Genomic DNA, 25,522 nt, shown 5'->3' with positions numbered 1-25,522 from the left:
ACGGAAACCATCACTTTCTCTGGGCTTTTTCACTCCGGGACTGCCAAACTGTTACGCAGATCTTTTTAATACTCTGCAAAAAGATCACAAAAACAGAGATCGAAAGAAATCAGGAAACATGGGATTGCAACGAATTATGGCGGGTTCTAAGATTTTCTCATCACATTTGCCTCGGATGCACCGACCCAATGCCTCTCGTCAGGTATTCTTCTTCACTCAGCTTTCCAAATTTCAATATCCTCTTGTTTTGTTGATTAGATGTTTTTTTTTGTCTTCATCAGATGGGTAGCGTCGCTTCTGCGCTGAAAAATTCCCCCATATTCCGAACGCTGGGTCTAATAGGTGGGAAATGGGTTGAGGCTTATGATCACCACACTCTTCAGGTTTTTTTTTAATTTCAATGAATTCTCCTTTTATTTAGGCGATTCCATGTCTTACGTCACATTGTATTGTGTTTCATGCCAGGTTAATAATCCTGCCAATGGGGAACTAATAACAGAGATTCCGTTTTATGGGTACACTGGAGACCAATGATGCCATTTCTGCTGCTTCTGAAGCTTTTAAGTGTACCCTCATAAACACTTCTAATCCCTCCTCACACTTATTTCATGTTTTTTGGATAACACGCTTACGATATTATTGGCTTCTTTTGACTTTTCTATTTGACTTTTCTGATTAGTGAAAAGCTTTTAAGTGTACCCTCATAAACACTTCTAATCCCTCCTCACACTTATTTCATGTTTTTTGGATAACATTTTTTCATAGCTTGGAGTAAACTCACTGCTGCCGAGAGGAGCAAATACCTTAGAAATTGGTATTTTCTCTGTCTGATCCCTTTATATGATATATATGTATTGAAATCTGAAATGATGACCCATTTGAAAGAACTGTGTTTATCTGTACTATTTAACTTTAGGTATTTTTGATAAACTTTATAGCTAAAGGACACTTAGAATTTGAAGTATATGTTTCTTAACCATGAAAGATGTGTTCTTTTAGCACAGTTTCTGAGTACAATTGTCTGCTTTTAGATCAAAATGTTCCAGACTTGCAGGATATTTTCTAGCTTAGAACTTTAAATGCTTTTCGTATTTGAATGGCTAATACCCAGAATTTAGTCATTTGGTTAGACTAGTCATTTTCTGTTTATGGCATTCTTAATTAAATATAGATAGCAGGTTTTTAGATATCATGAAACTTTTTTTCTTTCACATGCATTTAACAGGTATAATCTTTTAATGACCCATAAGGAAAACCTTTAAAAGAAGCCCTGGGTGAGGTAATCAAATTTAGTGTTAGTAAATTGAGCAACTGGCTTTGACTGTTAGCTATACTTTGTTTGTCAATTCTGATTCTACGACTTAAAATATAGGTTAATTATGGGGCCAGTTTTATTGAGTTCTATGCGGAGGAAGCCAAGCGGATCTATGGAGATATAATTCCAGCTCCTCTAGGTGATCGTCGTCTGTTTGTTCTAAAGCAGGTGAGGATAAATTTGTCTTGTTTATGTCCTACATGCCGCCACTTGCGCTTGATTTCTTCCAATATATAAATTTTGATTACTCATAACAAATTTAATGAGTTTCTTCTTATTTATTATTTGATATTGTCTTCTAATAAAAAATTAGATACGTTGACCATAACTTGAGGGGAAAAACTTGTTGACATGACTGTTAAGAGTGCTACTTTACTTTGTGGATTGTTGTATCTGTACAAGGGAAATATAAGTGATGCCCTTTTGTACTAGGAAAAAACCTGCATATAAGGAAAATGATAAGGAAGATAATCGTGGACTAAAGATATGAGGAATGTTAAATTTCTTACTCTTTCCAAAATTTCCCATATAACTATTTGGTGGTTTGACTTCTTAAAATTTGCATAGCACTAGGTGTTGTTATTTTTGGTGAAACAGTGTGAAATTTGATGGAAAGGAGAAAATTTTCTTATATTATTATGTGGCAGAACATAGCCTTTAAATAGGTTGTGGGTTTTAACATAAACTAGAAACCTAAGACTACTTGGTATTCTATTTATGAGATAGGTGACTGTAGGGATGACTTCCCCTCACAAGTATGCAGGTACATGATTAGTGAACATGAGTGATTTAGCTATCTCCAGTAGATGTCTATTTGTTTCTCTTGGTTATCCCATTTTACTGAGGTGTGTTAATACAAAAACTCACATGAATAATCTCTTTTTGCTTTGAAATATGAACCCAAGGTTGATGAAAAATATTCACTATCATTATCAATTTTGAGAATCTGGCTCTTGCTTTTGAGTTGCTATGAACCATGTAATAAAAAGATTTGAATATTTTCCCAGTTTTAGATTTTTCTTTTGTAAGGAATGTCCATGTGGTTCTAGTGTGATCATCTATGAAGGATATGAACCAACAAGCTATATTAAGAATTTTTGCACGTGAAGGTCCCCAAATACCACTATGATCATAGAGAATTGATGTGAAGGTTTATATTGGATGCTAGGATAGACATGACGGGTGTGATTTGCATGTTGACAAATTTCACAATGGAAGAACTTAGAATTTTTATGGATGAATAAGGGAACATCATTTCAAGGCATGCAAAATAAGGGTGACGAAGGCGAAAGTGTCATAGCATGACTTGATTTGAGACAAAAGTAGAGTTGAAAGAAGACTTAAAATTAGACTCACAACTTGAGTAGATTTTTCCATGTAAAGGAGAGTTCCCTTTGAGCAAGTAGAGACCACCACACATCTCAGCTCTTCCAATCACCTTCTCCGATTCCACTGCTTGAAATTCACTAAGGTTTTATTGAAGTTTATTCACACAGTTCAAATCACTAGTGTGTTTACTGATAGAAATCAAATTGCAATTTTATTTTGGTACATAAAAAAACAGATGAGAGAAGGTCCTTTGTCAGTTTAATGGATCTGATTCCTTCCACTATTGAAAGTGATCCGTCTGCTATACAGACTGTTGAAAGGTTTGATTGAGGGCTGAATGTGAAAAATATTAATAGATCCGTTCATGTGATCTAAAACTCCAGAATCAATTAATGAAGGCTTAAACTTGTTGGTTTCTGTAATATTTGCAGAAGAAAAAATATCTTGATGTGCTAGCATGTTGGTATGCTGTTTGGAGGAGGGTGACATCTACCCAAGTAGCTTCTGCAGTACTTCGGTTTGTTCCTTAGTGAATGAATTGTATTTGGTGCTGGTGTTGGAAACATTAGCCAGTTTGCATGGTTGTCCCTGACTTGGCTTGCTTAGATCAAGTCTCCAATCAGTGTTCTTATAAAAAAAAAGTCTCCAATCAGTGGGTTTTCCATGTTATATTAGGGTTATGAACCTAGCTACGATACCATGTTGTTTTTGGTGAAAAGATGTGAATTTTGGTGAAAAGGAGAATTTTTCTTATATTATCATGTGGGAGAATATAGCCTTTAAATAGGTTGTGGGTTTTTACATATACTAAAATCCTAAGACTACTAGGTTTCGTGTTTCCTAAGACTTATCTTCTAAGAAAGAGTACTAATTAAAATAAAAATTATTCTAAAAAATAGCCTTGTGCATTTAAAATCCATAAATCAGTCAATGACAAAAATATCTATCGTTCTCAGCAAAATAAACTTGATAGGTACATTGAGGGAGAAATAACGGATGAAAATGAATTTCCTGGCTTTTCAGTGTCTCCCTTTCTATTGCTGTATTTAAGCTGTCTTATTTTGCCGATCCCTAGAAGCCAGTTACATTGAGTTATTTTGGGGATGAAGGCTTATTCAAAGCTTTTATACATTTTTAGCACTGAATTTTGGAAAGGTAGTTTGAGATTTCTTATTTTTTACTTTCCTGCAGTATTGATGTCATCATTTCTTTTTGGCAGCCTGTTGGTGTTGTTGGTGCAGTTACACCCTGGAACTTTCCCTTGGCAATGATCACTAGAAAGGTGTGTGCTAAATTTATAATTTTTGGTCATATCATTTTCCCAGGCTGCTAAAGAACTAAAAGGTTTCTTCTCATGGCTGTATCAGGTTGGCCCTGCCCTTGCATGTGGCTGTACAGTGGTTGTAAAACCTTCGGAACTTACTCCACTCACTGCTTTAGCAGCAGCTGAACTTGCCCTTCAAGCAGGAATTCCTCCGGTAATTTTTTATTCATTTAGTACTTCTACTAGGTTTTATCATTCATCAACTTTATGTTGTTGTGTGGTAGCATGTAATGATAATTGAAAGCTTGTTCTAGAAATGGTAAATCAATTTTTGTTCAAGAAGCCAGATGTGACAATTCATTAATGACTGAACCAAGCTAGGCTTGACAATGATTGAGCTGTATTATAGCGTGTGTGTGTTTTCCTGCTGAACCAAGTAGCCTGCACATATAGGTGTCTTGTTTGAATCCCATGGCTAGAATAGAGTCCTCTCTAAATAGTAATACAATGGAGGAGGGGCAGGTTAGTAAATACTCATTGCCTGTTTTAATTCACATCTAACTATTTGACTGCATGAGTTTGGAATATATATGTTGTGAATACTTGTCAAAATTCATGAAACATGATGGAACAACTGTAGAAATCAGAGTAATTCTCTGTATTTTCTTGTTAATTCCATAGGACATATTGCATCTTTACATATACAAATTATATCTGTAAATTAGGAAACTCTAAGTTAGGAAAGATACTAATCCTAGGAGATATGATCACTTAAAATAAGGGATTATAAAAAAAGAATATTTACAGAATCCCTTAACTGAAGGGATGGTAACAGCTCATATATTTCTATAATTCCTACACTCCCCCTCAAGCTGGAGAATATACATTGTATAATCCCAGCTTGAATAGGAATTTATTGAAAACAGGCTTTGGCAAAACCGCAAAACCTTAGTAAGAATGTTTGCAATCTGTCCTTCTAAAGGAATGTATGAAAGGGTGGCTGTCTTTTTGTTGACTTGATCAGCAATAAAATGCCTATCAATCTCAACATGCTTTGTTCGGTCATGTTGAACTGGGTTCTTGGCAATCTAAATGGCAGATTGATTATCACATAAAACTTCAAAGTGATCCTCTTGATTAGTGCCAAGTTCTTTTAGTAGTTTAAGTAGCCATATTCTTTCGCATATTCCCAATGCTAGTGCTCTAAATTCAGCTTCAGCACTACTTCTTGAAACGACAGATTGTTTCTTACTTCTCCAAGTTGTAAGGTTACCCCAAACAAAAGTGCAGTAGCCACTAGTGGATCTTCTTTCAGTGAGATCTTCGGCCCAACTAGAGTCTGTAAAAATCTTAACAATTTTGTCTTGTGTCTTCTTAAACATTAAGTCGTGTCCTGTAGTTTTCTTCAAATACTTGAGAATTCTATTTGTTGCTGCCATATGCTCTTTAGTAGGATTAGTCATGTGTTGACTTATCATATTTACGGGAAAGGTTATATCTGACCTTGTCAAGGATAATTAAATTAGTTTCCCTACTAATCTTTGAAATTTCTCTCTGTCTACTAAGGACTTATCTTTGCTGAATCTCAAGTTTGCCTCCATTGGTGTATCAGCCGACTTACAACCAAGAAAACCAGTTTCTTTGAGTAAATCAAGTACATACTTTCTTTGGTTGATAACAAGCCCTTTTGATCTTGCCACCTTCATTCCTAGGAAATATCTTAGCTTTCCCAAGTCCTTGGTTTCGAATTTCCTATTTAACAACTTTTTTTATAGAAGTTGAAGGTCTCATTAAAAACTCCCTTCGTATTCGTCCACACACTAAGAAGTATGTTAACGAATATTGGAAGGAAGAAAAGAGTACCTCATAGTTTATTAATAATAATACCCAATACATAAGAAAACACGGAATATCCTCCTATGGTGATATACACCATTACAACAAACACCTTAAACTCTCACATCCACAACCAAAAACCACAATCGACAATCACCCTATTTCTAAGTTACACCTCCAGCAATACGATAAAAAACAATGCAAAATAACATAAAACAAAAGAAAACCAACACCTGCAACTATTTAAACTAAATCAAAACCACAATTGAAGAGATGAGATCTAATGACAATCGACTTCGTCAAGGACCCAAGAGTTTGGTTTGAATGAAGGCTCAATCTCATGCACCATGATTTTGAAGGAGTTGTCACCGACCTTCAATTCCAACGGCTCATCAATTCTCAACATGAACCTTTGTGAGGACTTGAATTTTTGCCCGATCAAAAGATGATGGTGACTGACAACTTTCGTCGATTGCTAATAAATAACCCCACTTATCTGCAATGTTTTTGAAAGTATCCCAATTCCAAGCGTAAAAAGGAACACCCTCTCAAACTAACCACACTCGACGATGCTCCATTACCAAACTCTCTGACCAAGCCTCGACTCTGGAAAACCACTTTGCGAGAGTCTCTGATTTATCGTTCTTCACACTTCTCAATGAAACAGAGTCTTCGAAAATCATTAATACTGCATTTCCAGTAGCTCTCATTAACGAGAAACCAGTAAGGCCCTTGGCTTGCGTTTGACTAGCGAGATTATCGATTTTGATAAAGTCCTTGCACCACCCCACTAGACATTTACGCAACACGTGAAGTTTATCTTCATCCATAACACCTTCAACTTCACAATGATTATTCCTCGAAACACCTTCCATCCCAGACTTACTGTGAACAGATGTAGAGGTCTTTCTCCAAAAAGACTGTCGAAGTTTGAATTTAGCCAAAGATACACTAATTTTTCTCCCGTCAATATGAGATCTATTCATTTATGAGATCGCTTTCCTTGCTTCTTCGATTGTTGCAAAACGAATGAAACCAAAGCGAAGCCCTTTCGAATTTCTTTTGTTTGGAATGAAAGCATCAATAACTTGACCGTGGATGCAAAATAAAGATCCAAACCTCTTCCAATAGATCTTCTCTGGTAAATTTTCGATAAATAACGTGTAGCAACCGTTTCTGTACCCATTACGAATTTTTGGGTGGCCTTCCTTCCACCAATTATGAAACCCGATTCTCCTTCTTCTTGCTACTTCAGTAGAATTGTCATCGGAACACCCCTTTTTGGTGAAGCCCTTGGTTCCATCTTGGTCACCATCTACGGCAGAATGAGCCGCTGCTAAAGTAAGCTTACTAATCCCATATTTCCCTCCTTGTGAAGGATGCAAACCATCAAGCCTAGATTCATTACCCGTCATTTTCCTTACAAAAAATGTATCCTCAGTCGCCGACGTAGCCTCCAATCGGGATCTCAAAAGCATTTCCTCAATCAATCTCGACTTCACGTGTCCTTGGCTACCACCACCGGTCACTGGCTGCTTCCGATTTCCACCAAACCCACCATTGACAGTTTCCTTCGCAACACCGTAGGAAACCGAAGGCCTTTGATGATTCGTTTGGTTAAAATCGACGCAAGTTTTGTTATCCGGTTGTGATTGGCGAACCTGTTGTCGCCTCCTAATCACCATCTTTGATTCGGATCTCTCGGGCAGAGCCATTAACTGAAGTCTGACCTTTCCTTTGGCTAATCCCAAAGGTGAGAAGGCATTGCATAACCCCGGGAGCAACCTATTTCGGATCCGAGACGATCCAGCGGCTGCCGTAGGAGATCGATACATTCTACGCCGAACTGATCTCAATTGATTTTGTGGAGAAGGGACCCAAACTCAGATCTAGATAACTGGAACCGGAACAAATCAAACAAAGTTGTTTATACCTCAAAACCATTGGTGACTGCGGCCGATGTGAAGAGACTTGGCGTAGATTCACTGTGATGAAGGTGAAAGAAGAGCTCCTAATCCAAAAGACATCCAAAGATATTTTGAATGGACGACTGATTCTCTGATCCGAAGCAACCAAGAGGCGGAAAGGATTATGCCATCCACGTATACAATTAGGATAGCTTTCTTATTTGTAAAAGTTACCTTGATGAAAAGAGTATGATCGGCGAGGGATTGCTTGTAGCCGTTTCTAAGAATGACTTATTTTAACCCGTTTAGAGACTTGTTAAGCTTGCAAATCTTGTTGCTACCTTCAACAGACTTTAAGCCAGGTGGCAATTTCATATAGACTTATTCCTCTAGCTTGCCATTAAGAAATGCGTTTTTTATATCAAGTTGATGTAATTGCCAATCTCAATTTACAACCAAACTTAGGAGTACTCTAACAGTGTTAAGCTTTGCCACAGGTGCAAAAGTTTCTGTGAAATCTATCCCATATGTTTGTGCAAAACCTCTGGTCACTAGTCTAGCTTTGTATCGTTGGATACTACCATTGGATTTATACTTTACAACAAAGATCCATTTATAGGCAATAACCTTTTTTCCTTGATGAAGATCTGTAATGGTCAAAGTAGCATTTTTCTGTAGTGCACAAATTTCCTCTTCAGCCTTTCCCCATTTTGGATCCTTGAGAGCTTCAATTATGCTTGTGGGAACCTGTTCTTTATCCAAGGTTGTTGTAAATGCTTGAAAAGAAGGCATCAATGAATTATAACCAACAAATTTTCCAATAGGATGCTTGGTGCACTAACCCTTTTTCTAATATCAATAGGGAAGTCATCTAGAATAGGAGAAGTGGACTTACTGATTTCTTCTTCCATTTCGACAGCTGGACCCAAATCCAATTCTCGGCAAGAATCATATTGCAAAATAGCCTTAGGGATATGTTTTCTTTTCCTTGTGTAGACACGAAGCTGTTTGGGTGGTGTTGTTTTTGGAAGACTTTCAATGAGAGTAGGTGTATTTTCAGGAAGGGTGTTTAAACTAGGTGTGGGTGAATTAGTGATAGGTATTACAGGAGAATCAATGGGAGTAGTCTTGGTGACAAATGTGTAGGTAAAGGCAAAAATGGTGGCAATTCTAAAGGTTGAGAATGAAGATTAGGAGGAGATACCTGATGTGGCTGAAAATCCCTCCATGTCTCCCCTGAATTTCAGCCAGAGTGAAATAGGGATCCTGCTCATAAAATGTTATATCCATAGTGGTAAAAATCGTTTAGAAGGAGGATGATAGCATTTATAACCCTTCTTAAGTGAAGAATACCCAACCAGTACATGTTTTAAAAACTTTGGATCTAACTTGGACTTATTAGGAGCAATGTTTTGGATGAAAACAATACAACCAAAGATTTTAAGTGTAAGAATGGAGGAGATAGGTTTAAAATGGGGAAAGTGTTGCAAAAATATAGATTGAGGTGTATGAAATTGTAAAACCTTACTAGGCATTCGGTTGATTAAATATGTGGCAATTAATAAGGCTCCCCCCACAAATATTTGAGAACATTAGTGGTAAATAGAAGAGAACAAGTAACTTCAAGGAGGTGCCTATTTCTTCTTTTGGCAATGTCGTTTTGCTGTGGGGTTTCAACACAAGAACTAAGTTGAACTATGCCCTTTTCCCTGAAAAATTCACCTAAAGACCTAGCAAAAATATCCATTGCCATTATCAGATTTAAAGAGCTGGATTTTAGACTCAAATTGAGTGAGAACCATGTTATAAAATTGGGCAAAAAACCAGCAGTTTCAGATTTATCTTTCAGCAAATAAGTCCAAGTTATCCTACTGTGATCATCAATGAAAGTGATAAACCACTTACAATTATCAGCATTCTTCACCCGAGAAGGGCCCCAAATATCATTGTGGATCAAAGCAAAAGGGTGAGAAGGGTTGTATGTAGAAGAAAATAAGATGATTTAGTATGTTTGGCAAGAGAGCAAACTTGAAAAGAAAAAAAAATTGTCCTTTTATTAATGAATAGAGAAGGAAACAATTTTGCAAGGTATTGGAAACTAGGATGACCTAAACGAAAGTGTCATAACATAACAGTATCAACTTTTCCTAAAGCGGTGAAAGATTTGGAGATCTCGGTTTTAGGAGAGGAAAGGAGGATGCATAGATCATTCTGCAAGCTAGCCTTACCAATCATCATATTCGAGTTCAGTGCCTGCAAAGTACAACCAATATCATTAAAAATTGCAGAGCAATACATGTCTGTGGAAAGTTTACTAATAGAAACGATATTGCAAGCCATATTTGGTACAAAGAGAACATTTTTAAGTGCAGTCTGTTCATTGAGAACAACAGTGCCATGTCCTATTTTGCACAAGGAACCATCAATCGTTTTGACAATTTTACCAAAGGATGGGAAAAATTGCAAAACAAAGCCTTGTTACCAATCATATGATCCGTAGCACCAGAATCGAGGATCCAATTAGGAGTCAACTGGGAGGGGAAAAAAGTTGTAGCATAAGGGTTACCTTCTGGTTCTTTTATGACCAGATTACCCTCACAAGGCCGCTGAAACTTTCCAAATAGTTTTTAAAGTTCATCAATCTGTTCTTTGGTGAAGCTAGTGACAGATGTGGTAGCGATTAGGCTTGATTTATATCGCGAGAGTTCTTAGACTTCCAGTCCTAAGTCTTACCATGAAGCTTCCAATACTTCTCCTTGGAGTGGCCGGGCTTTTTGCAATGATCACACCGTCTCCCCCGTTTGGAAGTGGGAGATGATTGATGGGTGAGTAAGGCAGATCCTTCAGGAGTGGAATATGGTTCATCAGACATCATCACACACCTTCGGCTTTCTTTCTTCTTGACAATAAAGAAAGCCTCTGGAAGGGAGGGAAGAGAAGAGAAGAAATAGCCAGGACCCTGCCACGAACCTCGTCCAGGTCCTTGTTTAAGCCTTGGAGAAATTGAAAAAGCCTTCCCCGAGTGACAATTTGCTGGTAAAGGGTAGCATCTCTTGGATCTGCCCAATCATGCTTTGCATACAAATCTAATTGCTGCCAAAGGGTTGTAAGGGTATTGTAGTAGAGAGTGACGGGCATGGTTCCCTGCTTAAGGGTGGCTGCCTGATCTTCAATATGATATAATTCGGCAATGTTATCAGTGCTAGAGTAGGTTTCGCGGACTGCACTCCAGATTTCAGCGGCTGTGGTGTACAAAAGAAAGTTTTTGCTTATACTCGGGGTCATGGAATTAAGGAGCCAAGTCATAACCTGACCATTTTCATGCATCCACTTAGCAAAAACAGTGTCGGTCGCAGCAGGCTTCTTGATTTCACCAGTAACGTAGCCCAATCTTTCTCTGCCCAAGAGAAAAATCTTAACCGATTGGGACCATTCAAGAAAGTTGTTGCCATTCAATCGATGGCAGGTGATAGTTAGACCAGATGAATCTGATTGAGCATCAGAACCAGAAAGACTTTATGGATTTGAAGTGATCTCCGTAGAAGGAGATGTAGGAGAAGAAGTCGCGGGCATGGTCTAGGTTGGAAAGAAACCATAACCTAATCTGATACCATGTAGAAATCAGAGTAATACTCTGTATTTTCTTGTTAATTCAATAGGACCTATTGCATCTTTATATATACAAATTATATCTCTAAATTAGGAAATTCTAAGTTAGGAAAGATACTAATCCTAGGAGATATGATCCCTTAAAATAAGGGGATTGTAAAAAAAGAATATTTACAGAATCCCTTAACTGAAGGGATGGTAACATCTCATATATTTCTATAATTCCTACAACAACATAAACTGTTCAGTGAATACTTACTCTTGTTCCTATCAAAAAAAAAAAAAAGAATACTTACTCTTGTTAATCATGCTTTTATTTCCAGAGTAATGTTGGTTTTCTAGGGCATATTCTTGTTTATTTTTTCATGTTGCTTCATTTCTTTCTTATGAGCTTTTACCTTTCAATCTTGTAGGGTGTTTTAAATATGGTTATGGGGAATGCTCCTAAAATTGGTGATGCTTTACTTGCAAGTTCAGAGGTCTTCTACCCTTAACATGAAAACCCAATCGTTTGGTCACACAATATCATGATTGATTCCCCCAAGAAATAAATGGGTATATGATTTAGAGAATGTTATTTGTTCCTTCTTATTATTACTTATCCAGGTTAGAAAGATCACATTCACTGGCTCAACAGCAGTTGGGAAGAAGTTAATGGCCGGTGCTGCTGACACTGTCAAAAGGGTATGGTTATTCTATGAAATGGATATATAAACCAAATCAGCGGGTTTTGAAAATTTCCATGCAGTTGACTGCCTATATTCTGAATTCTTCTAGGTATCGCTTGAACTTGGTGGTAATGCACCCTGCATTGTATTTGACGATGCAGACCTTGATGTGGCAGTTAAAGGCACAGTAAGTTTAAACTGTAGAGTAGATTTGATATATATTGTCATCAATTGCGTTATCATCCTAGATATTCCTGGGTTCCATTTGTAATTGGTTGTGGGGCTGCAGCTACCATTCTGGATGGCAATAGTAGTGATGATTTTTTACCACCACTTTATATTAAGTTTCAAGCGTATGATTTGTTCTTCTCATTGTACTTAGAAAAATAACTATCTGTTTGTTGTTTCCTTTTTACTTTTCTTTCTATCCATATCGATCATCTTGTGTTACTATTTTTACCTATTCAAACTTCATAGCATGTACAAATTTTTATTCTCCCCCCTCCCCAGCCTGAACAAGAGGAACTTTGGTAAGTTATAGGATCATACTTTTAGTTTCTTAATTCTTCACAGGGTTGTTCCAGAACCTGTCACTGCTTTATTGATCCATTTAGAGGTGACAAAACCAAACCTGATCCCAAAAACTACTAGAAATTCAGCCTTATTTGAGTTGGATTGACTGGAAGGTCATTGAATTGAATATTTGTAACTGAAAGTGCCCAAGCTCGATAGAGCTGAAACCTTGTATGATCAAAAGATGAAATGACATGGGCAGAAGCATTCTGAAACAGAAAATCCAAAGCAACCTGAAACCCAATACTGACCTGACCATGATCCATTATTACCCACAACCGACACTCAGGCTGGTTTAAAAGCTACCAAGTTTTGTGATTCATTAAAATTAACTGTAAATATGTATTCTACTGTCCTGTCCAGTGGTACCTTTCATTTTATTCTTAACCTAATCATGCACTCTTATCTTTGTTGCACCATTTACAATAGTATGCAATTTGCAGCTTGCAGCAAAATTTCGTAACAGTGGACAGACTTGTGTTTGTGCGAACAGAATAATTGTGCAAGACGGTATGTATTTAAATGTATTCAAGGAAATCTGTAAGCAATATCTTCTTTTAGCATGTTTTGCTTAATTGAGACTTCGGGTGCATTTGGATCTAGAAAATGTTTTCTGTTGTCATTTCTACATTTTAACTATGATTTATTATAGACATTGTAGTTTATTCACTTTTTATTATTTAGAGCTCCTAAGGATGGATGTAGTCATTAAACTGCATGAACTCCTGTTGTCAATGCTATGATAATAAATGGTCATATTAGTCTTTGCATTATATCCTATGCTCATAGGGGTAAAGATCTATGTTTCCCTAATTCTTCATTTATCTTGAAGTATCAATATCTGATATTGCATCCAATGCATATCTAGACATGAGAATGGGCATATTTCTTCAAATGCATGGAAATCTTTATTGAAAAAAAACATATCTGTGTTGAACACATCTTTGTCCAACACTCACACCTAAGTTTGAGTAACATTGGTACAGATGTATGCCAATTTCATAGTGCAGTTTTTAAGTGGGATGTAATATTCTTTTCTTTTGGATTTATTGAATCATTTGTTTCAGGTATTTATGAGAAGTTTGCAGAGGCCTTTTCAAAAGCTGTCCAGAATCTGCAGGTTGGAGATGGTTTCACTGAAGGTGTGGCCCAGGTAGTTAGCCTTTGCTATGCATCTGGGGTTCATATATTTATTGTTGTTTCCAAATTGGTCTTAACATTTGTGTGGTGAGAGCCTATGTGGCTTATATTTCTCTGTCTTCAGTTTATAAGGATGATTGTTGGTGAAAATTGTACTGATCCTTTTTCTTGAGGCCTTGTTTGGAAATAATAAGATTTGTAAGGATATGCAGTTATGTTGATAACAAGGCTAAATTGCTTGGAGCTCTTTCTTTTAATTAACTCTAATCGGTGGATTTAGCTTAAAGATAATAATTTTAATTTACTATACTTACCTATGTAGGGTCCACTAATTAACGAATCTGCAGTGCAAAAGGTTAGCTTTGCCTTCTTTTTTTCAGTTTTTATCAACTACCATATTCATGATTTTTTATTTATTTTATTTTTAGTGTGTTTCTCTACTATCTTTTACTTTGGGATTTTTCATTTTTCACAGGTTGAGAGATTCCTTCAAGATGCATCGTCAAAGGTTTGTTTTTGTCTTTCTTGTCAAACTATGCCAATTATTTTAACCTTTGCTTGGGAATATGAATTTGAAGATTTGGATTTCATTTGCTGTATAAATTGTGAGAAAGATATGCTTATATAATATGTAAATTAGTTGAGATTCAGGATGATTATATATTTGAAGGTATAAAACATGAATTTTGAATTCTTAAATAGGTATAGGAATTCCAAATACACTACCCACTAGGTATCCAACAAATCCATGAATTTGAGAAATAATCATATGAATGTTACACTTATGTGTTTATCAAACAACTTATAATATTTTTAAAATTTAAAGCCATCTTTTGAAATCTAAGTTCCCAAATGCTACTCTAGAGAATCTAATAATTTTTTTGTGTATTTGATATTTTTTGTGGAATTGTTAGGTTTAGTGTCTGTGTGTGTTTCTGTGTTTGCATTGAGTGCGAATGTGTATTTAAAAACTTTAATTGTACAAAAAGTTAAAACTGGAACATAGTACATGGGCAGGTTCCAGAGGATGCATGAGTTGATTATTTAGTTCATTAATTGCATTCTTTATGATAAATTTAATTAAAATTTAAACGTCTTCAAAATCACAAAAGATATAAATTTTTTTGAGAAAGAATTTAGTTAAATTTTTGTGCTTGATAAAGTCTTGGCCGAGTGTTGTAAGACTATTTTGTAGTTTTTAGCTCTCAGCACATAGTAGTTTCCCTTTTAATTCATAGTTGGTTATGGCTTTTCATGTTCATTTTCTCTACACTTATCGTAAAACTCTTTTGTAGTTTTTAGCAATCAATTTTATTTACACTCATTAATTTCCCTTTTAAATCATACGTGGCTATGGTTTTTATTGCTCATTTTCTCTGCAGTTGTTTTCTTCTTAATTACTAGGTCAAGTACTTCAGCAGCTTAATCTGTTAACTCACTGCTGTAGCACGTTAAGAATTAAGATTAGACATGAAAAATATCTAGAAAGTTACTGATTAAGACTATAACAATAGATTACTGATTAAGACTATAACAATCAATTACCTGTGGCTTGTGTTTCGTGATTTAAGTGCTTCGCAATTGGTGCAAGTAAATACGTCGCAAGTTATAGTATAGAAAGATATTGTTTCCACAGGGATTGGTGAAACTCTGAATTCTAACTTCGTGCACTGTAAAGAGAATTAAAATTGGTGATAATAGGAGTTGAATAATAAATAAAACAATTGGACAAGTAAACAAAACGTAAATTGAGATTGAATGAGAGAGAGAGCAGGCCGGGTTATCGCTATTAGTGGTGTGCCGACTGTTTGGAAAGTCTGAGTAATTTGATTGCCGTGGCAACTGAAATAATTCAATTGCCGAGGAAACTGGGTTCCTTCCTTCAAAGCTCGGCAGAGCGTTCTGCAATGTCTTGTTATTATTCCTAATTTGAAAGAACTGGCCCTTGACAGTTGACATGGGTAGTTCTTTAACCGGACCTTTTATGCAATTGGTCCAAGGAAGTCACTATTAAGCCACTAGGATTATGAAAAAATGATGACTTGCTGTTTTTTTTCCTCTCATTAATTTATCAATTAATTTTTTTTTTTGGAAGTGATTTTAAAACCATACCTAACTTAATTTTGGTATACTAGGTTCTTTCACCATTCCAATAAAAAAGAGAGGAAAAAAGTTCTTACTTGTAAATTGGTTTCAACATTGAAATTAACAAGCAAAAGTATATTATTAAAAAAAGGAAAAGTAAAAAGTCCTTGTAAAGTGAATTGGTTTCTTTTATTACTTTTGAATTGGTCATGAACAATTTTTAGTTTAGTCAACTTTTAAAAATATTTATATTCTATCATTGTTTTAGAGAGATTTTAATCCAGTATGGCAGAATAGTCAGGGTTTATATTCCAAATTTTATTTTTAAACCGAACTATAAATCGTCCACGTTTGCTTTTGTGCAATTTGCGTTAGAGGAAAGTTGCAATAGAGCAGTTCAGAATGTGAATGGAACTCTGATTGATGGGAAGCGAGTGTCAGTGGGGGTGGCAAAGTACAAGAAGAATAGGAGAAGAGGTATAGTGGGGTATAAGCGTCAACCGGAAGGTAACAAATCAGGCACAGGGGTCAGAGGTAGGCAACAGATGCAAACGGAAAGAGCGAGTAGTCTGAGGAATGGCAGATCGTACGAGGAAGTGCTGAAGGGGGATAGCGCGAAGAACATGGAGTTTGAGCTAGTGGAGAGAGAAGGAGGTCAGTCTGTGAAAGCAAATGGAGTTAGGAATGTATGGGATATGCACATTCCTACGGATGATTATGGCTGGGTGAAGTATTCATTAACAGGGGTAGTCAAATATTCCATGCAGCTGGACATGGTGAAGGAGGCATTCGTAAAGGAGGGATTTCAGGTAAAGATAGTAAGTTAGGGTTTCGTAGGGAATGTTGTCATTGTTATGTTCAAGTCAAATGAAGATTTCGGTAAGGCGTGGTCGGAATACCGAGACAATGTTTTCCTGGTTTCAATGGTTATCTCCGGTGTTGAATGATGAAGGTGTTCCAATGGCGTATGGTTTGGTAGAGTTAGTAGGGCTACCACTTCTTTGCTAGAATGAACCATTCCTGGAAAAATTAGCAAAATTAGCAGGAAGGTGGGGAGACCTTGTTTGTATACTGGATGAGACCAGAAATAAAGATGATCTCTCATCGGCGAGACTGTTGATGAGGGTTGCAAGTCCTTATGACATACAAGAATCCATTATTGTAGGGTCTTATGAAAGATCTTTTAAGGTCAAAATTACTTTGGGAGGAAGTTATTATACATCCTCGGCTATAATCGGAGAAAAGTTGCAGGAGTGGTCTGATGATGGTGGTAGCTCAGGGAAGGAAGTAGGCATTCGGGGAATGTCAGCAGTGGTAGTGGGGACAGAGGGGAACACGTGGCGACAAAGAAATTTAGAAAGTGGGGGGATTAAGGAAGGTGGGGAACAGTACCCTGAAAAGACGTCCCACACGAAATCCAATAGTTATGGGTTGTCAGGGAATTTGGAATGTGAAGTGGAGCCAGTTTTTAATATGGAGTATGCGGGTCTTGGGCTGAGAGAATAACAAGTTTCAGTCTCTTCATGAATTAGTAGAGGTGGATAGCTGCGATTTAATTGGAAAAGAAGGTGAGGGTGTCCAGGTAGTCGAAGAAAATAGAATGGAGATGGAAGTGGTTAGTCAATTGGTGCAGGAGGAAAACAAGGAGGTAAGTGTAAAGAGTGTCAAGAGGTGGAAGAGGGGATTTCCTGTTTCTGCTTGTATGACTCTTCGATCAGCGCAGGATGGGAGAAAGAAAAGAGGTTAATATGCTAGAGTTTATAAAAGGTCGAGGAACAGGAAAATATGGCTAAATTCGTGTAAAGAAGCTGATTTTATTGGTTCAGAGGCTAATACGATTCAAGAACAGAAGGGGTCAGATTGCAGAATATTACAACAGCCGTCGGCAGTAGTGTCGGAGTGTGTGGCACCTGATGCGTTTTCATCTCCAAAGTTAGGAAGAGTTCGCAGAAAGAATAGAAGAGGTTTAATTTATCAAGCCTTGGAGTTGGTTAATATTCACACTGCCTACTCTTCTCTTTTTTCTAAGCTGGTGGAGGAAGCTATGGCCACTTGGGAAGTATGTCTGATGTTAGGCATCTCTTTCAAGGATGGGAAGGAGAAATTTATTGAAAAGATTATTTGCCTTGAGAATGGTTCGGAGGTTGTAAAGGATGATGGATATGATGGTTAGGTTTTGCGGTTGGATGGGTATGGTTGGGGCGTTTGGGAGTGATACATTTTTATGCAGAATTTAAGAATTCTTTCGTGGAACATTAGAGGTTTAGGGAGGAGGGAGAAGATCGCTTCTGTCGCTAGGCTTGTAAAGAAGGTCAAACCAGTTCTAGTGTTTATTCAAGAATCCAAGCTAGAACATTGTAAGGAGTCTATTCTAAGGAGGCTAGGAGGGAGTATGTTAAAGGGAGTGAAGTTGTCTCCAGCACAGGGGTCTAAGGGTGGTTTGATTAGTATGTGGAATGAGAATATGTTCAAAGTCACCAATCAGCATGTGCACAGCAGGTTTTTGGCCTTGGTGGGGTATTTTTTGAATGATCAAAAGGAGTTCGTATTTATTAATGTATACGGCCCGGCTATTGAAGACGAAAAGGAGGATTTTTTTGGGGAGTTGTGTTTTGTAGTTTCGTTGAATTTACCAGTTTGTATAGGGGGGGATTTTAATGCATATATTGATTCGGAAGAAAAGCTAGGGAAAGCTCAGAACTGGCATACTTTAAATATTTTTAGAACATTTGTGCAGAGAGCTAAGCTCATTGATCTGCCCATGTCAGGAGGGTCTTTTACATGGAGTAGTTATAGAGAAGATTCAACATGGGTTAGGCTTGATCGGTTCTTGTTAAGTGACAGTTTTCTCAACTGTTTTCCTAAGATTTCACAGAGACTTCTTTCGATCTTTATGTCTGATCACAAACCGGTTTTGCTGGAAGATGTTTGTATAAATTGGGGCCCAAAACCTTTTAGATTCTTCAATTATCTTTTACAGGATCAAGGCTTTGATGATTTTGTGGTTAATCTTGTGGCAGTTGAGAAGAATAAGAGGAATTTTGGGGGAATTTTCAGAATGCTTCAGAATGCTAAAAACCAGATTAGAAGTTGGCCTGGAATTAGCAATGTTGGGCTGTCAGAATCCATTTCGGTTCTTGAAGGGAAGATAGAGAATTGGGAAAGGAAGTCGCAAGGTGGAATCTTGTCCAAAGGGGAGTGGGATCAGATAGTAGAATGTAAAAAGGAGTTGTGGAGGCTGTTAAGGACTGAGGAGAGCATCTGGTGTCAGAAATCCAGGAGTAGGTGGATTAAGGATGGGGACAGAAATACGAGGTTCTTTCACTTGAGTGCTTTGACTAGGAACAGGATCAACACTATTCATTCATTGAAAATTAAGGGAGAATTTATCTCGGACTCAGGCAAAATTAGAAGCAGTGTGTTCAATTTCTTCAAGACGGCTTACAACACTAATTCAGCAATGGAGGTTGAGGGCCTAAATATGGATTTTGCACAACTTTCTGCAATTCAGAGTGCATCTTTGGAGGTGGAATTCTCTGAGCAAGAAGTGTGGCAAGTAATCTCTTCTTCGGATAGTGCAAAAGCCCCTGGCCCGGATGGTTTTACCATGGGTTTTTATAAGAAATATTGGGAAAATCTTAAAGAGAAGATCATGGAGTTTTTCTCTGATTTCTATCAAGGTAAGTCATGGGAGCATGGAGTCAATCATGCGTTTATAACCTTGATTCCCAAGAAAGGTACTCCCGAGAGCATTGAAGATTATAGACCCATTAGTCTTGTGGGCAGCTTGTACAAAATCCTCTTAAAAGTTCTATCAAAAAGACTTATTTCTTGTATCAAGGATATCATTAGTCCGTCTCAGTTCGCTTTTATTCCGGGTATACAATTGTTGGACTGTGCATTTTTAGCTAATGAAGGAATTGATTATTGGAGGAAGCAAGGACTTAAAGGGGTTGTTTTCAAAGTGGATTTCAGTAGAGCTTACGATACAGTTGAATGGCAAATTCTTCAAAGGCTTATGAAGGAGATGGGGTTTGGAGAGAGGTGGTGTTCTTGGATCTCACAATGTATCTCTACAGCTTCTATTTCGGTTCTAGTGAATGGGTCTCCTACTAAGGAGTTTCCTATTGCTAAAGGCTTGAGGCAAGGGTGTAGCCTTTCTCCTCTTTTGTTCAATTTGGTCGGGGAATTACTTCATAGGATGTTGACTAAAGCAGTGGATTCGGGTCTGTTTGAAGGTTTCTCCTTTGGTAAAAATCAAAATTCATTCTCTTTGTCCCATCTTCAGTTTGCAGATGACTTAATTATTTTTTGCCGAGCATCAATTACGCAGATTAAGAATGTTAGAAGAATTTTGAGGATTTTCAGCTTAATGACGGGGCTCCATCTAAACTTAGCCAAAAGTAAACTTTTCGGAATTAATGTGGAGAGTGACATCCTTGAAGATTGGGCTAAGGATATTGGTTGTTCTATTGGCTCATTTCCCAGGGAATACTTAGGCCTTCCTTTGGGGGCGAAAACGAATTCGGAGAAGTTATGGGATCCGGTTATTGTCAACTTTAATAAGAAATTGGCGGGTTGGAAAGTTGCTTCTTTATCTATGGCTGGTAGATTGGTATTAATAAAGTCGGTGTTGTCATCCTTACCTATTTTTTACCTTTCTATTTTTAAAATGCCTTCTTCTATTTGTCAGAGGTTAAATTCATTGATGTCGGATTTTTTATGGGGGAGTAGGGGCGACAAAAAGAGAATGCACTGGGTGCGCTGGGACTATGTATGTAAGCCGTTGAGTGGAGGAGGATTGGGAGTGGTGGATTTGAAGGTTACAAATCGAGCGTTGTTGGGCAAGTGGGTTTGGAAGTTTGCCAATGACAAGAATTCGATGTGGAAGAAACTGTTATGTAGCAAACACAATGTGAGCTCAATCCATGGATATTAATAGAGCTTGCTTTCGTAAAGACTCTTGGATATGGAGGGGAATTGTGAATAACTATTTAAAGGAGGACGTCATTGGAGGTTGCCTTAGATCTCATGATAAGCTTCAAATAGGTAATGGTAAATCTATTTCTTTTTGGAGTGATACGTGGATAGGGGATTTCCCTTTAAAACTTCGGTTTCCTAGAATATATGCCCTTTCTTCAAATAAAATGGGTAAGGTAGCTGATTTTGGGAGTTTTGATTCGTCTGGATGGGTTTGGAATATCAAGACCAGGAGGAACCTTTGTGATTGGGAGGTTGAGCAGTTTGTTGAGTTGTTGGACACCCTAAAAAATATTAAACCTATAGAGCCTTTGGAAGACTGTTTGTTGTGGGTTGGTTCGGGTGATGGGCAGTTTTCTGTTAAAGCGTGCAGGAATGCTCTGTCTGTTCCTCTTAAGGACTCAGTTCAGTGGGAAAAAGTCGTCTGGCAAGGTTTAGTTCCTCCTCGAGTGGAGACTTTCCTTTGGCAATTGTCACATCAAAAAGTAGCTGTGAGAGTGGAGTTGTTGAGAAGGGGGGTTGATTTAGGGGAGAACATTCTCTGCCCGTTTTGTAATCAAGGGGCTGAATCTATTCAGTATCTTTTTATTCATTGTCCTGTATCCTGGGAACTATGGATGAAAATTATTGGGTATTGGGGTATTCGGCTTGCTCTGCCGCAAGACCCTCCTAATTTACTCAGTTCATGGGCCAAATTGAGGCCATATTCTGCTATATGGAAGTTTATTCCAGGGGCAGTTTTTTGGTCCATTTGGAAGTTAAGGAATGAGATCATCTTCGACAAAGGAAAGTTGGACAGTATCTCTTTGCTTTTCACGGTTCGATTCAGAGTAGCTAAGTGGTTTGTAGCCAAGTATCCATTTTTTTCAACTCAGGTTGATTTCTTAATTGGGGACCCCTCTGTGGCTGCATTCTTTCAGACTCTAAGGTTTTGGACAGTAGTGTGGTCTGCTGGATTCCTCCTCCACTGGATTTCTTTAAGATGAATGTGGACGGGGCGGTGAGTAGTGTGGGGATGGTGGCAGGTATTGGGGGAATTCTAAGGGACTGGAATCGGGTTGTTCTGTCTTCATTTTCAGTAAATGCAGGTCCTAATACTCCTATCCTAGCAGAATTGAAGGCTATCAAGAAAGGCATTGACATCTTTGTTTCATCTGTTTGGGCTTCGAAGGGTAGGCTCATTATTGAAAGTGATTCAAAGACAGCAGTGGATTGGATTAAAGATCAGAGTTCAGTCCCTATTTACTTGTCTAATTTTGTGAAGGAGATTGCGTCTGCTGTTTCTGGAAATCAGTTCATTATCAGGTGGATTCCTAGGTGTTGTAATTGTGAGGCGGATAAGCTAGCGAAGGAGGGGATTGGCTGATTGTACTGCTTTTAGTTGGGTTGTATGTCTTTGAGGGGAGGTCTTGCAGGAGTGTATCAAGTCTTATGTATTTTTGTAGGAGTGTTGTTAAATTTTATGTAATTGTATTATCATTAATAAAATGATGTACTCTTTTCCTCCTGCCACTAGAGGGTCCTTGCCTTAGGGCAGTGGACTTCTTAGAGGGAGGTTTTTAATGAGGCATCCTATTCCTATAAAAAAAAATGAATTCAACATTGACTTGAATGAACCAATGGTGAACCGTTAGATCGGATATCATAAACTTGGAATAGGTCATTGTCTTGTATGGTTCTACTAACTGTGACTTGAACATTGGATTCGCAATAATGATGGATAACGTTGAAGTAAAAAAAATGTCTAAAATTTTCCTACATTTTGGTTGAAATTGATCTTGGGTTTCTAAAGGTTTCTAAATTTCACTGCTTTTCGAGTTTCATTTCCTTCTCTTGGTTTTTTAGCCCAAAACCCATATGACTAATATCCCAAGCCAAAATCCAATTCTATAAAGGAAGCAATATGACACTCATACAAGCCTCTGAAAACTCTAGAACTAAGGATAAAAATATGTTAAAGAAGACATTCGTGGAGTTTGGATCGGCTTAATGGTAAAGCTTTTTGCTGTTTGAATATGAATGTAATGGAACTTCAGGGAAACATTCTCATGTATCTCATGCCTATTAATTAACCATTAATGGTAGAGTTATATGATTGAACCAGATAATGTCAGTAGTATCATATGATCTCACCAGATATAAGGGTTGAATACAATGCGTGATATAAGGGTTGAGATATGATTTTTGTATCATTAGGAATTGCAATTCCTCCATATCATGTCAAAATCATCTCATTGTAACAGGGAAATGCATCTCATTGTAACAAGGAAATGCTAACTACCAGAAGCTGCATATTTAGTTTTAATATTGATTAAGAATGAACTCTAGTGTCTCCTCAGTTATTCCCCTACTATCCCTTCTCTCTTTTGGTAAGTGTTTATATGTTCTATTTCTGCGTGTGAGGCTGTGACAGCCTACAAAATATTTTCTGTTGACACTTAATTTATCTTGTCACTTATATTTTCTTTTCAATTTTTGAAGGGAGCGAAAGTCATTCTTGGGGGTAAAAGACATAGCCTTGGAATGACTTTCTATGAGCCCACAATTGTTACTGATGTCAGGAGCGATATGCTATTAGCAAGGTACGTCCTCAAAAACATTTTATTTCTGATATAAAATATGTACTTTGATGGTTGATAAAAAGCATCTTATGTTATCTGAGTATTTTACTTCAGTACAATTGTTTTTTTTATTCTGCACATTAATCCTGATGGAGTATATTAGGATCTTGAATATGGCTTTCATTGGCATGAATGCTTTCCTTGTCATTTCCATGGAGTACTAGAGTTTACTGCATTGCAGAAGGGGTGAAGTGTTTAAGGTCAGTTTAGTGTCTAAGTTACTATGTCATAACTCATCATGTACATTGAGGGTTAAGTATGCAATTTTTTAAACATTAAATTAAAGTAAATTTCTTGTCAGATGATTGCCACATCAATTTGCTGCTATGCTGTGTCAGTTTATATGTATGTATAGTTTTTGAGATGTGATTATCTTTGTATTACCTCAGCGAGGAAGTATTTGGACCAGTGGCACCTCTCTTGCGTTTCAAAACCGAGGAAGAAGCCATCCAAATGGCAAACAACACTAAAGCAGGTTCATTTATCAAGCTACAGTTGTATACTAATGAATAAACTACTCCATTTTCATTTAAAAGTCATTATTATTGTTTCTTTTAGCGAGTCTTCACAACCGTCAGTCTAGCAAACCTTATCAATAAGATCTCAGTAATATACTCGATCAAAATTTAGCATGTACTGCCTTGTCTGAAAACATTATATAGTTGAATTTATTAGAACACGTGCTTTCTTGCACATATCAGGTTTAGCCGCTTACGTATTCACAAAGAATGTTCAACGAACATGGCGTGTCTCAGAAGCTCTGGAATACGGCCTTCTTGGTGTTAATGAAGGAATCATTTCAAATGAGGTGGGTCATATTTGCATCCTTTAAACAGATTAAGAAATGGAAACTGTTGCAATATTGTAGATGTAAATTATTGTTTGTTTGTACAATCCAGGTGGCACCATTTGGTGGTGTAAAACAGTCCGGCCTTGGACGAGAAGGTTCAAAGTATGGGTTAGATGAATATCTTGAAGTGAGTACAATATCTTAAATGTATCACCTTAATGCACGCACGCACACGCATACGCATACATATATGTATATGTATATTTATACACAAGTATATTCCGAAAACTATTGTTGGTTATATTTGCTTCTTGGTTGCTTGATATAGCTGATGTTTGATGTTTAATGCATAGGTCAAATATGTTTGCTTGGGAGATATGAACAGAACTTGAAGAAGGGAAAGGTAATCAGAAAAAAAGAACAAATAAAATATTTGAAAGAGGAAAGTGGAATGGAGGGTTTGATGTTGTTGAGTGTGCAGCTGTGTAAATTTCTGGCAATTGATGTCTAAATAAAGGTTAGATGCCCCTGGCGATTTTGTATAAATTTCCAGCAATTGATGTCTAAATAAATGTGAACAAACTGATAAGCATAAATCCCGGCAATTTGCTTGCCCGTCTTCAACAACATTAAGTTAATTAGAGAAGGGACTTTGGACATTCCTTTGTTGAGGTAACCGTGCCATTTTGCTTGCTTGTCTTCAAGGCCGGCAATTTGTGGTAAACTTTTTTATGTTATATTTTAATAGTATTATTAATATTTTATTTATTAATCGATTCAAACCTTATAAATTATTAAAAGAATGATTTCTCTAATCCATGTAGTATTTAAATTTTTAATTTTTACTTCAAAACGTAATGTCTCATCTTCCTAAATTAGTTAGTATTTTTCTTTTTATTTTATGTACTAATTAATTAATACATTATGTATTTATTGCAAACAACATAATTCAATGGTTGTTATTATCCCCACCTCTGTCCCTTTCTTTCATCCTCTACCCAATTCCCTATGATTCCTTAATTTATATTTATAGTACATTCTTGTCTAAAATACAACAAAATTTAAATCTATTCCCTACACACATGCACAATGAATTTGAATATTTTTTCAACATTCACACGCACATATATATATATGGCCACTAACTGTTCCTTAAAAAATAATATTAAATTTATTTTTATTAAAAATAATATTAATATATCTTACAAATTAATGTTGTCCATAACAAAAGCAAGTTTAATGTAAAATTGCATGGATCATCACAACAAGCTCCTTCCAAATTTCCATTACTTTCCTTACAAATTCATTTAATAAGTTATGAAAGTGTAATTATCATTTTACTATTCGATAGGGCACCCAAAAGTGTTTACCATGATTTTTCTCATTTCACACTTTTTACTACCAT

At 36.9% G+C, this 25,522-nt stretch overlaps 1 pseudogene; it reads left to right on the top strand.

The window, feature by feature from the left end:
* LOC120145212 lies at nt 1–24,706 on the top strand (annotated as a pseudogene).
* The last annotated feature ends 816 nt before the right edge of the window (nt 24,707–25,522 follow it).

Source organism: Hibiscus syriacus, unplaced genomic scaffold, assembly GCF_006381635.1.
Source record: "Hibiscus syriacus cultivar Baekdansim isolate YM2019G1 unplaced genomic scaffold, ASM638163v2 tig00110893_pilon, whole genome shotgun sequence".
Taxonomy (NCBI): domain Eukaryota; kingdom Viridiplantae; phylum Streptophyta; class Magnoliopsida; order Malvales; family Malvaceae; genus Hibiscus; species Hibiscus syriacus.
The sequence above is the reverse complement of the archived record's forward strand: the minus strand, read 5'-3'. Positions and strand labels throughout refer to the sequence as shown.